Consider the following 10,665-nt stretch of genomic DNA (forward strand, 5'->3'; position numbering starts at 1 on the left):
CTGGGCTGGGGCTGCCAAGGGGAAAGCGATTGATCCAGTTGTGGCTGCAGTTGGAAGGAGAAGCCAGAAAAGGAACCCCAGCAGGTTCTACTTATCATTTCCCAATCTCCCAAACTATTTTGCCAAGATCCTGAACTCTACTTTCTGTTGCTCCAGCTTTCTTGGTGCCCCAGCCATCCCCACAGTCCAGTGACAGATATGGTGGGATCCATTCAGATTGTCTGGGGTGGGTTCCCCACTGGTTACTGATGATTTTGACTATCACTTTGACATTCTGACCCAGAGGGGGAGAAAAAACAAAGTTTGGCCAAATACAGAGAACTGGAAGAGTCCATGAGGAGCACAGAGGACACACTGGCCAGAACATTGGCTGTCACATACCTTAGGCATTAGACTATAGTGTTTCCCAGCCATGGATCCCAGTAGTAGTGACTTTAGGACCAGGTGGACATACACACCGCTCTGAGGACGCCAATGAGTAACCCCCAAGTCAGCATATATACATCTACAGCATTCCCTACCATTCATTGGGAATGATCCTAGAAGGCTAGAAGGGATAGAGGAACAGATAGGGATAGGGACAGAGGAACTAGAATGTCTATCTACCCAAGGAAATCTAATGATGCCGAGAGAATATCTTGAGGCGGCTGAACGTGCTCCTCTGTGGACAGGAGACTTGGGAAGCAAGTGAGATTCTTCGTACAATAGTGAGTAAGTGCACAAGGTGCAATGATCCCCGGTGAGTATAAAGTTTCTCTGTACTGAAGTTTCTCTATACTGTATCTGTATATAGTAGAACTATTTTCTTCTACAACTGTTAAGATGTCAGGACAGATAGGACTTTTCTTTTCATGCTCTGAAAGTATATATATATATATATATATATATATATATATATATATATATCCCACTCTCCAGAAATTATGCCTACCTAGAATAATGGACTATCGTCTAAGAGTCACCAAGGGCAACAGCTTAAATGGCCTTTCCTCTGAGGGTCACTGAGCCCTATGACAAATACCCATGAGAAGAAAATAAAGGTCAACAGTGAGCACACAATCACCACACACACATACACACTCACATACATACACACACACATGCATACACTCATATACACACATACACACATACACACACTCACATACATACACACACATGCACACACTCACATACATACACACACATGCACACACTCACATACATACACACATGCACACACTCATATACACACATACACACACTCACATACATACACACACATGCACACACACACTTGGAATCCAAGAATTGTTTTTGTCTATACTGTGTGGGAAAATCCTTTGCCATAGAAAATGTAATCTTTGACAGGAAGTCACCCCAGACTCATTGTGTTTTTCATGCCCAAAGGGCTACATTCCCTTCTCAAGATAAACCCTGTAGCTTCTCTCAGCTGTAAGACAAAACCACCACCATGTTCCTGAGAACATTGGTAAGAAGTTTGCAGTCTGAAACTCTGTGTCCAGGATTTCCCTCCCAGCCACTCCAGCTAACATAACCGAGCAACAGGACATGGTAGATACAGTACACCCAGGTTCATCAATAGCTGGAACTTCCTAACTTTGGAGTACAAAGATAATTTCTTTCCTCAGCACCCTTTAAGTTAGGCCTGGCATAGCACTGGTGGGAACACTTGGATTCCCAGGCCTACCCAACTCACAGCTGGTGGTGTCTACTCTGGCTAGCCCTCTAGTCTCTGCCCATGATAAATAATAAGCTCTTATAAATACTGCCAGCAGAGCCCAGTTGGCCACCCTGACAGGTGAGGTCGAAACCCAGCTGCCAATCCACACATCTCTTCCTGCTTTGATTGTTTCAGTGGACATGAGTGAAAAAAAAAAAGTGCTTATGTTTCTAATAAGTTCTCGAATGATGCCATAGCTACTAGTCCAGGGAGTATACTTTCAAAACCACTTCCTTAGGACAGAGAGGAAGTTTCGTGTCCTGTATACCCTGTAGCAAGCCTGCGGGATAATACGCACAAATGGGCCCTAGCACGCGCGCGCACACACACTGAGAGAAAGACAGAGACACTGAGAGAGGGAGAGAGATACAGAGAAAGGGAAAAAGAGACACAGAGACACAGAGGGAGAGAAGGAGAGAGAGAGAGACAGAGACACAGAGAAAGGGTGTGAGAGGGAGAGAGACAGAGACACACAGAGAAACAGACACAGAGAGCAGGAGAGAGGGAGAGAAGGGAGAGGAGAGAGGAAGACAAAGACAGAGACAGGGAGACACACAGAAAGAGATAAAGACAGAGATACAGAGACCCACAGAGGTAGAGGGCGGAACGGAGAAAAGGAACATCAAAACAATATTAACTCAACAGTTGTTCTCTGAAAACCCTGCTTTTAAAAAGGCCTTGAAGGCCAGAAGTTATCAGGAATCATTAAGGCTTTCACAGTTGACCAAAGATAAGCTAGCAGGAGCAAAAAATGACTGATAGATATTGTGTTACGCTCCAGAGTGTTGTAGGTAGTGCTACTTTGTATCCTGAGTTAGTACATACAGCAAAGAGGAAGATTTGTTTTCTACTGCAGTGAAACCAGTAACCACGCCCTCGGCAGCTTAACCTGGTCTGCTGTAGATTCAGTGTCTAGGCTCACCTTAGAGGGTTTCTCTGCTCCAAGTCCTTCCTGGTTATACTCCTTTCTTTTCCAAGTTTACATGATGATATGATTGCAGTACTGAAGTCCCTGCTTTTTATCAGCTGAAGACCAGATGTCAAAGACCACCGAGTCGCTAGCCTGAAGCCTCTCTCCAAGGCCAATGGCCTATCTGACAATGCTTCAAATCTCTTCAATTCAGACCTCCAGACCCAATCACAAAAAGTGAGGTTCTCACACAAGCTCCACCAACCTGCTTTTCCTTTAGCTTAACTAACTTAACCTTCCTACTGGGTAGTACAATATAAGTACTGTATGATACTGTATAGTACTGGTAGTACTGTATAAGGTAGCATGTCTGTAAGTATCCATCTGTTTATACACCCCAGACTTACCCAATGAGAGGGGATTCTACAGGGCATGAATCAGTAGGTCACATTCTACAGTCCTGCCTTTTACACACATGTAAAACATCTGATGACTATGGCCTCTCGAACATTCGAGACTCACCCAATGCTTTACAATTATCTACTCATCTCTCACTCCCAAGTAAGATCGCTTCCCTGAGTCTTAAAAGCTCGGTTACTCACAGCATGATCAGCACATGTGAGGAATGCAGATGCCCAGGCCCCGCATCAGCTCTCAGGAATAAAAATCACCTGTGTGTTTACAAGACTCCTGGGAGATGCAAGAAACCGTGACCTCACAAGTTCCTTGCCCCCAGATAACTCAGTCCTGGGCTCACTAATGAGCGTGGGCCTCGTGTTATCTCCTAAGAAAATAGTCCTCCAAACGAGCTCTTCCCATACAAGCAGTTCCAGTGTGAGATGGAGTCCTTGGGCACACACCCACATCTACTGAAAAAAATCTGAAAAAAAATCTGTGTGGGCCAAGCAATGCGTGTCGTAGGCAGATATGGTAAAGGCCAAGCTTGAGAACCTGATCAACATAGTAGTCGGAGGCTCCATGAAAAAGCACCCACATGGGTACCACTTGCAATCCCTCAGCTCTGCTGTCTCTAGAAGCTGGCTCTGCTATCCCGAGGTATGGGAGGTGGGACATGATCACGTGATCGCTCCATTCTCGCTGTCAAAACATGTGGATTCTAGGGTGAGCTGGGAATGAGGATAGCTTGGGGAAGCCCAGGCCAACCTGCAGCACATGAGGGAGGAGCCACTCCCGCAGTGCTCCCAGCTAAGAAAAGGAAAATAATGCATTGAGACAGGTGAGACTGAGGGGGCCTGGGGGAAGACATTCTTCTGCACTTATGCCTGTAGGAACACGACGCTGATTCCAAAGAGTGAACCTCCTGGCAAGGCTGAGCTAGAGGAGGGTGAGGCTGATGGGAGCCGATAAGGAATACCAAAAGAAGCCAGCAACATCCCACTGCAGATACTTACAGGGCCCAGGGCAGGACTGGGAAGGACAGATCAATCCTCTGCCTCTCTTTACACAGTAGGAAAGTCTGACCAGTATCATCCTGTGTAAGGAGGCTAAGCTCAGAGGCATATAAGTTAGGGCTGGGGGGGGGGGGGAGAGCCTCCAAAAGGGACTGGGGGACGAAAGAGAAGCAGGAGAGAAAAAAAAAACAGAGCGTTTATCTACTGTGTGTGCCAGGCAGGTCTTCAAGTGCTGCTCAGTCTGCCTGGAAGCTATGGTTTCTGAGAGACTCCAGGTATATTTTTTTAAAAAAAAAGCAGTCCACCTAGGAAAGTCCCCAAAGCCTTCTAACATGCTCTGCGCTCTGTCCCAGATGCTCAGCCTCCCAAGGTGAGACCCCAGCCCACTCCCTTCCCCTGGGTGGATTCTAGACATTTGTCTGTTCCCTGCTGCCTGGAACTGTGGACAGCTTAGAGTTTAGCAGCTCTCTGATCTAATCCTCCCTGCCCCCATCCCCACCCCAAACTCCTCCCCTTTTTTTGTCTAATAGAGAAACTGAAGTAGGAAAAGACCAAGGAATAAAGTGACCTCCACACAGGTGACTGGCTCCCTGGTGTCTCTCCCTGCCTCTTTCCCACCTTCTTACCTGGCAGCTCTGGATTCTTGCACCTTGCTGCTTCTTGCTGGGCTGGGGAAGGCTGCCAGGTCAGACTTTCACCTTCTGTGATGTCCCAGCAGCCCCCACAGGGATTTATAGGCTCCTGCTTGTGATTTCCTAACTGGGATGTGTCACTCTAATTGGGTGGCGGTGGACACACCTTTTCCCTCCTCACAGGGAGCACCCCATTGGGGTACTTTGTGCGTACATCCTTGCCATATGGGGAAGTGACCTAGGAAACCCTTGAGTTTCCCTATTTGTCTGTGTGTGTGTCTGTGTGTGTATGTATGTGACTCGCTAGAATGACACATGCTTCCAGCAGAGAACACATTTTAAAGTGATGCTGGTTGTAGATCAAGAAGTTGTAAAGAGTTTCACAGGTGAGATTTCATCCTCTGGATGCTGGTTAAAACCCAACCATGGTCCCATTAAAGAGAAAAGGAGGTTTTGTTTTGTTTTGTTTTGTTTTGTTTTGTTTTGTTTTGTTTTTTTAAATGAGTGGGACATAAGATCTCTACTCTCATCCCAAGGAACTCTTCTTGAATCTAAGGAGGGTTAAATGTATGGGTTTGTTTTATGGGGCTTGGTTTGGCTTTCTGTTTGTTTGTTTGTTTGTTTAGTTGGTTGGTTGGTTTGGTTTATTTTTTAACTTTTTATGAGTTGTTTCAAAGACAGGCAATGTAAAGCATTGACTTTCTTTTTTTCCAGTTTGTGGAATTGCTCTAGTAGTAGTTTCTGTTCCTATAGAAATGACTTGTTAACTCCCCAAAAGGCCCCAAACATGCTCCATCCCTCTCCTCACAAGCCACCTTCACGAAGTGGGAGGGGCGTATCTCAGGCAGGAGCCAGACATGGTGGTCTATCATTGGGTGCTGTTTAGGAGGGCTCTCCAGAGACAAGCACCAGGTCTTGACCCCTGTGAATCTCCAAGCTCTATGCCATCCCCACAGTGCTGGACAGTGCTCCCACGTGGCCCTGAGAATACCAAATCCACCGTACAGGCAGGTTATCTAGAGCCCCTGCCTATTGTGGGAGAGAAAATAATGCTTTGTGAAATATACTTTAAAGTCCAGCACTGCAAATAATAATCATAATATCAGTGATGGAAGAAGCAAGCAACCCAAGTTATTAAAGTTGAGTTTTATAAAACTGGCGGGGTATAATGCAGCGAGACGGAGCACCTCAGCAGCCCTGCCAAGGTGCTCCCTCCGAGGAATCAGCCTTAGGAGAGGGCCAGTATAAAAGTATTTGGTAGAAAGGAAGGGGACCTGGAAAAGGGATGCAGGCAGAGAAAGAAAAGGGACAGAGGACAGAAAGAGGCCAGCCTGGAACACATGGGGAAGAGAGGGGAGGGAGAAGAGGAGAGATGGGAAGAGGGAGAGAGGGAGAGAGAGGCCGTGAGAGCACTGAATCCTAACCACTAGGACCACCAGTGAGGTAAGAGCAGTCTTATAGCCTGGCTCCTGGCTTGTACCTGGTAGGCAGCTGTTGGGCGGAGCCTAGAGGGATTGCCAACAATTAACCCTGATGATATCTTCCACCTTGTTTATATCAGCTCTTCATATTTCTACAGGTGAAAAGGTAGGAGCAAAAACATTCAAAGAAAAGTATTAAGACTTCCACACTCACAACAGAAGTCTCAAGGTCAGGGCTGGAGAGACAGATGGCTCTGCTCCTCAGGTAAGAGTGCATACGGCTCCTACAGGGGTCCCACTGTCAGTTCCCACCACCCATGTCAAGTCAACTCCAGCTTCAGGGCAATCCTACTCCCTCTCCTTGTCTCGGAGGACACTGTGTTCACATGCACTTAGTCCCAACAGACATACACATATACCTGTAGTTTAAAGTTACATACCTGTAACTTAAAAAAAAAAAATGAAACAACATATTTTTTTTCAAGTCTCAAGGTCAAGTTAAAACTGCCTTCTGACAACAAAGAAGGTAATTCTTAGAACTTCACATTTCAGGCTGAGTAAATGGTATCTAATAAAAATAAAACATGAGAGTGGAAACTCAGACACAGTCAACCCATCCTCCAGGTGAAAAGAGCAAACTGAGGTCAGCAAACACTGTGTTAGCTATGTTAATTTAATCATGTATATAGCTTCATACTGGGTGTCTTAGTTATGGTTTCTGTTGTTGTGATAAAAACTCCATAACCAAAAGCAACTTGGGGAGGAAAGGGTATATATCATGTTACAACTCTTGATCATACTCCATCATCCAGGGAAGTCAGGGCAGGAACCTAGAAGTGGGAACTGAAACAGGCTGGAAAGCTTGCTCCCCACGTCCAGCTCAGTCTGCTTCCTTTTCCTCTCTAGAACCACCTGCCCAGGGGCTAGACAACCCACATCAATCACTAGTCAAGCAAATACCTCACAGTCTTGCCTACAGGCTAATCTTACAAAAGCATTTTCTTAATTAAGATTCCCTTTTCCGGAGGCTCCAAGGCCTGACACTATTACAGATGTGATAGTGTGCTTACAGACAGGAGCCTAGCATGGCTGCCCTCCAAGAGGTCCAACAAGCAGCTTAAAGAGTCACATGCAGATACTTACAGCCAACCAATGGACAGAAGCCAGGAACCCTTGTGGTTGAATTAGGGAAAGGCTAGAAGAAACTGAAGAGGAGAGTGACCCCATAGGAAGACCAGCAGTCTCAACTAACCCAGACCCCTGAGATCTCTCAGACACTGAGCCACCAACCATGCAGCATACATTAGCTGATATGAGGCCCCTGACACATATGCAGTAGAGGACTGCCTGGTTTGATCTCACTGAGAGAAACTGTACCTAACCCTTGAGAAACTTGAGGTCCCAGTGAGTGGGGAATTCTGGTGGGGTGGGGCTGGGGGAATGGAGACAAGGGAGGAGGAATGGGATGAGAAACTGTCAGAGGGCAGACTGGGAGGGCGATAACCACTGGACTGTAAACAAAATTAATAATAATAATAGATTCTCTCTCCTGGTACATCTATCAAGTTGACAAAACCCAACAAGCACAACTGGGTAATGATCTCGCAAAGCTATAACTGCCCCAAAATGAGTTTGTAGGGCAAAGGGTTAAGTGTTAAATTATACCCTTGTTTATTCTTTTGCTCAGGACTCTTGAAGGAAGATGACTTGCTTTTGTTTCTTAATTCTGGCATTCTTAACTCATGGTAAGAGTAAGCTATGCATTCTGAGTCAAATACATATCAAAGGCAGAGTCTTTTGATATGTATTAAGTGCCATCACCATCCCAGCACAAGGGCCATGCAAACAGCTGACTCTGGCACTCCCAATGCTCCTTGAATCTGCCTAATTTAGGATCGCATTCACTCAGTAACAGAGACACAGCTTAAGATAATCTCAGAGGAGAAGGAAGACCATGCCAGATGCCTTGTCTACACTCAAGAGGAACTGTGGACCTTGTGATCTATAAAGAGGAATTTGCTCAATCTTATTTTCTGTCTTTGGAAAAACTTCATCATGGTGCTGGTTGGTTTTCTTGACTTGACACAAACCTAGATATATCTGAAAAGAAGAGATTTTAATTGAGGAAATGTCTCCATCAGACCGGCCTATAGGCAAGTCCCTGTGGGAATTTTCTTGATTATTGGTTGCAATGAGCAGGTCCATCTCACTAGGTAGAAGGGGACAGGCTGTCACCCCTGAAGGGTGGTCCTGGATAGTTTAAGAATGCAGTCAGAACAATCCGAGAACAAGCCAGTAGGCAGCCCCTCTCCAAATTCCTGCCTCAGGTGCCCACCCTGAATTCTCTTCATGAAGAACTGTAAACTGTAATCTGAAATAAGCTCTTTCCTCCCCAGCTGACTGTGGTGGTGTTTATCACAGCATTAGAAACTTAGCTAAGGCAGTCATAAAGTCTAATAATCGTTTCAAGTCCTGATGCTCAAGACCTGGTTTGGGAATGCCAGGAATCCCAGCAACTTGGGAGACAGAGGCAGGTATATCTCTGTGAGTTCAAGGCCAGCCTGGTTTACATAGAGAGTTCCAGTCTATCTAGAAATAAATGATAAGACCCTAAAATGGAGAAGGGAGGGAAGGAGGAGGAAGAGAGGAACAACTACTACAACAACTACTACTACTAAAATTCTAACCTAGCAGTGACTGGGACTAAATCCCCAAGCCTCTGCAGGACCCATGGAACAATGGCTGATTCTCCTGTGTCCCTCCATCTTCCATTCATGGGCCCAGCAGCATTAGGATGTTCAGTTCAACTTCCTCACCAGCGGGATGGGAAATGACCAAGATCCTTTGAGGTTCAAGATGCCTGTTACCCAAGATGCTTGTTGCAAATGCTGAGGCAGAGATTCCCCCTCTGTTAGACCCAATGTGACTCTGGCTCAGAAACCAGCAGCCACCCCTGAAAACCCTGTGGCAAGGCCCTTTTAATGATGTGCAGCCCAGAGGGTGGAGGAAGGTGGCTGGAAGACAGTATGTGTGAGCCACCAACATCACGCATGTGTCCCCGGTGTGAGGGGATGGTCTGAACTCCTAATACTCTGGCATATTGTCCTTACCATTCATTTGTCCTTATCAGATACAAATTCTGTGGTTTTGATGGAAGAGAATAAGGTCATCAAACACCTAGGATAAAATTCACAGTGAGACGTCATGGGGTTGAGAATTCTAAGCCCTACTCTGGTCAGCTGGGCAACAGAAGAACTCTGTCTTTGTCATACAGACATGAGGAAAACAATTCTTGCTCATAAGTACTTTGCATATTAAGTACGGGAAGAGAAAACATGGGTTTGAGAGACAAGAAGAAGAAGACAGGGGGAGGGGGCATGAGATCTGTATCCGTTCCTTGTTCCCATGTCATTCTGGAGGTCAGAGGTCTTCATGGGCTTCAGTGGGCTAAAATGAATTGCAATCAATACAGGATCCCTGGAGCCACAAGGGCAACATCCATGTCCTGCCTGGGCTTCGTCAAGCCTCTGTGGCTCCCTGGCTCATGGACTGCAGCCCTGCACACAACACCCTCTTCCTCCTCCAGCTGTCTTAACACTCTTCCCTGAAGCACTAAACCCAGGCCTGTCTCTCCACTTGGAAACCCTTAACCTATTCACATTAGCAAAGTCCCTTTCTCCACATTAGGTAGCATGTTCCCAGCTTCCAAAGACTCAGACACGGGTATCTTTTGGCTCAGATTTTCAGCCTCCCGTATGTTCAAACTGTCTTCCCAGTGTTCATAATCTGTGCTTTATGGTTCTAGAACCTTGAGAAGATGATTCCTTCTGGTATGTCCATATGCACCTGGAGTCCCAGCATGGCTCTGTGTTTAATTACTCACTGGAATCCAACAATTGCTTTTACAACCCAGGTTAAAGTTGAACCGAAAGTGGAGATATCCAGGAAGTTTTACTTCACTGTTCCATTCCAAGAAAACCCAGCTCTTGCTGTGGAAGGATTCTTTTTATTTTCTTGTTCCCACTGTTTCTTATCCCCACCTTTAGGCAAACTGAGGAAGAATGGGGATCCCAGGGGAACCAGCCTTAACCCTGACCACCCCTGATCACTCTCACACCAGTACACCTCACTCCAGGACCCGGGCCTTGATATAAGGGCAGCTAGAACCTGGTCTCATTTCAGTGCCAATTGACCATGACCTTGGACCCTGAGTGTGTTTCATCATCATCCACTAAGTCTTTCCTACAACCCTGAGTCTCCAAGGTCACCGAGTGGTCTCCCACTTATCTGTGTCCTTCCCGTGAGTCAAAAACTAACTATCCATCACAATGGCGATGAGTCTATCTGGGAATGGGCATCAGGGTGGGAACACAGCATGGTAAATAATGTGGGAATTTAAGGAAGTTGAGCCAAGGGACAGTTTTAAAGGGAAATGGAGGAAGCTTGCATAAGATATTTTGAAATAATAATGCCTGGCCACAGGATCAATAACACACATGGCTTTGGTCAAATTAAACAGGAAGTTGTTGGGTAGAAACGTGTGTGTGTGTGTGTGTGTGTGTGTGTG

At 46.0% G+C, this 10,665-nt stretch overlaps 1 protein-coding gene and 1 long non-coding RNA gene across 2 annotated transcripts in view; one reads left to right on the forward strand and one right to left on the reverse strand.

The window, feature by feature from the left end:
• Positions 1-4,820, reverse strand: part of Il1r2 (interleukin 1 receptor type 2) — a 40,598-nt gene extending 35,778 nt beyond the window's left edge. The window contains exon 1 of the mRNA XM_076914984.1: positions 4,672-4,820. The gene's annotated coding sequence lies outside the window, so the exon portion shown is untranslated. The remainder of the gene's footprint in view (positions 1-4,671) is intronic.
• Positions 545-10,385, forward strand: LOC143434838 (uncharacterized). The gene is made up of 3 exons (XR_013104644.1): positions 545-739; positions 6,257-6,363; positions 7,786-10,385. It is a non-coding gene; the product is annotated as an uncharacterized LOC143434838 (long non-coding RNA).
• The last annotated feature ends 280 nt before the right edge of the window (positions 10,386-10,665 follow it).

This window comes from Arvicanthis niloticus, chromosome 17 (assembly GCF_011762505.2).
Source record: "Arvicanthis niloticus isolate mArvNil1 chromosome 17, mArvNil1.pat.X, whole genome shotgun sequence".
Lineage (NCBI taxonomy): Eukaryota > Metazoa > Chordata > Mammalia > Rodentia > Muridae > Arvicanthis > Arvicanthis niloticus.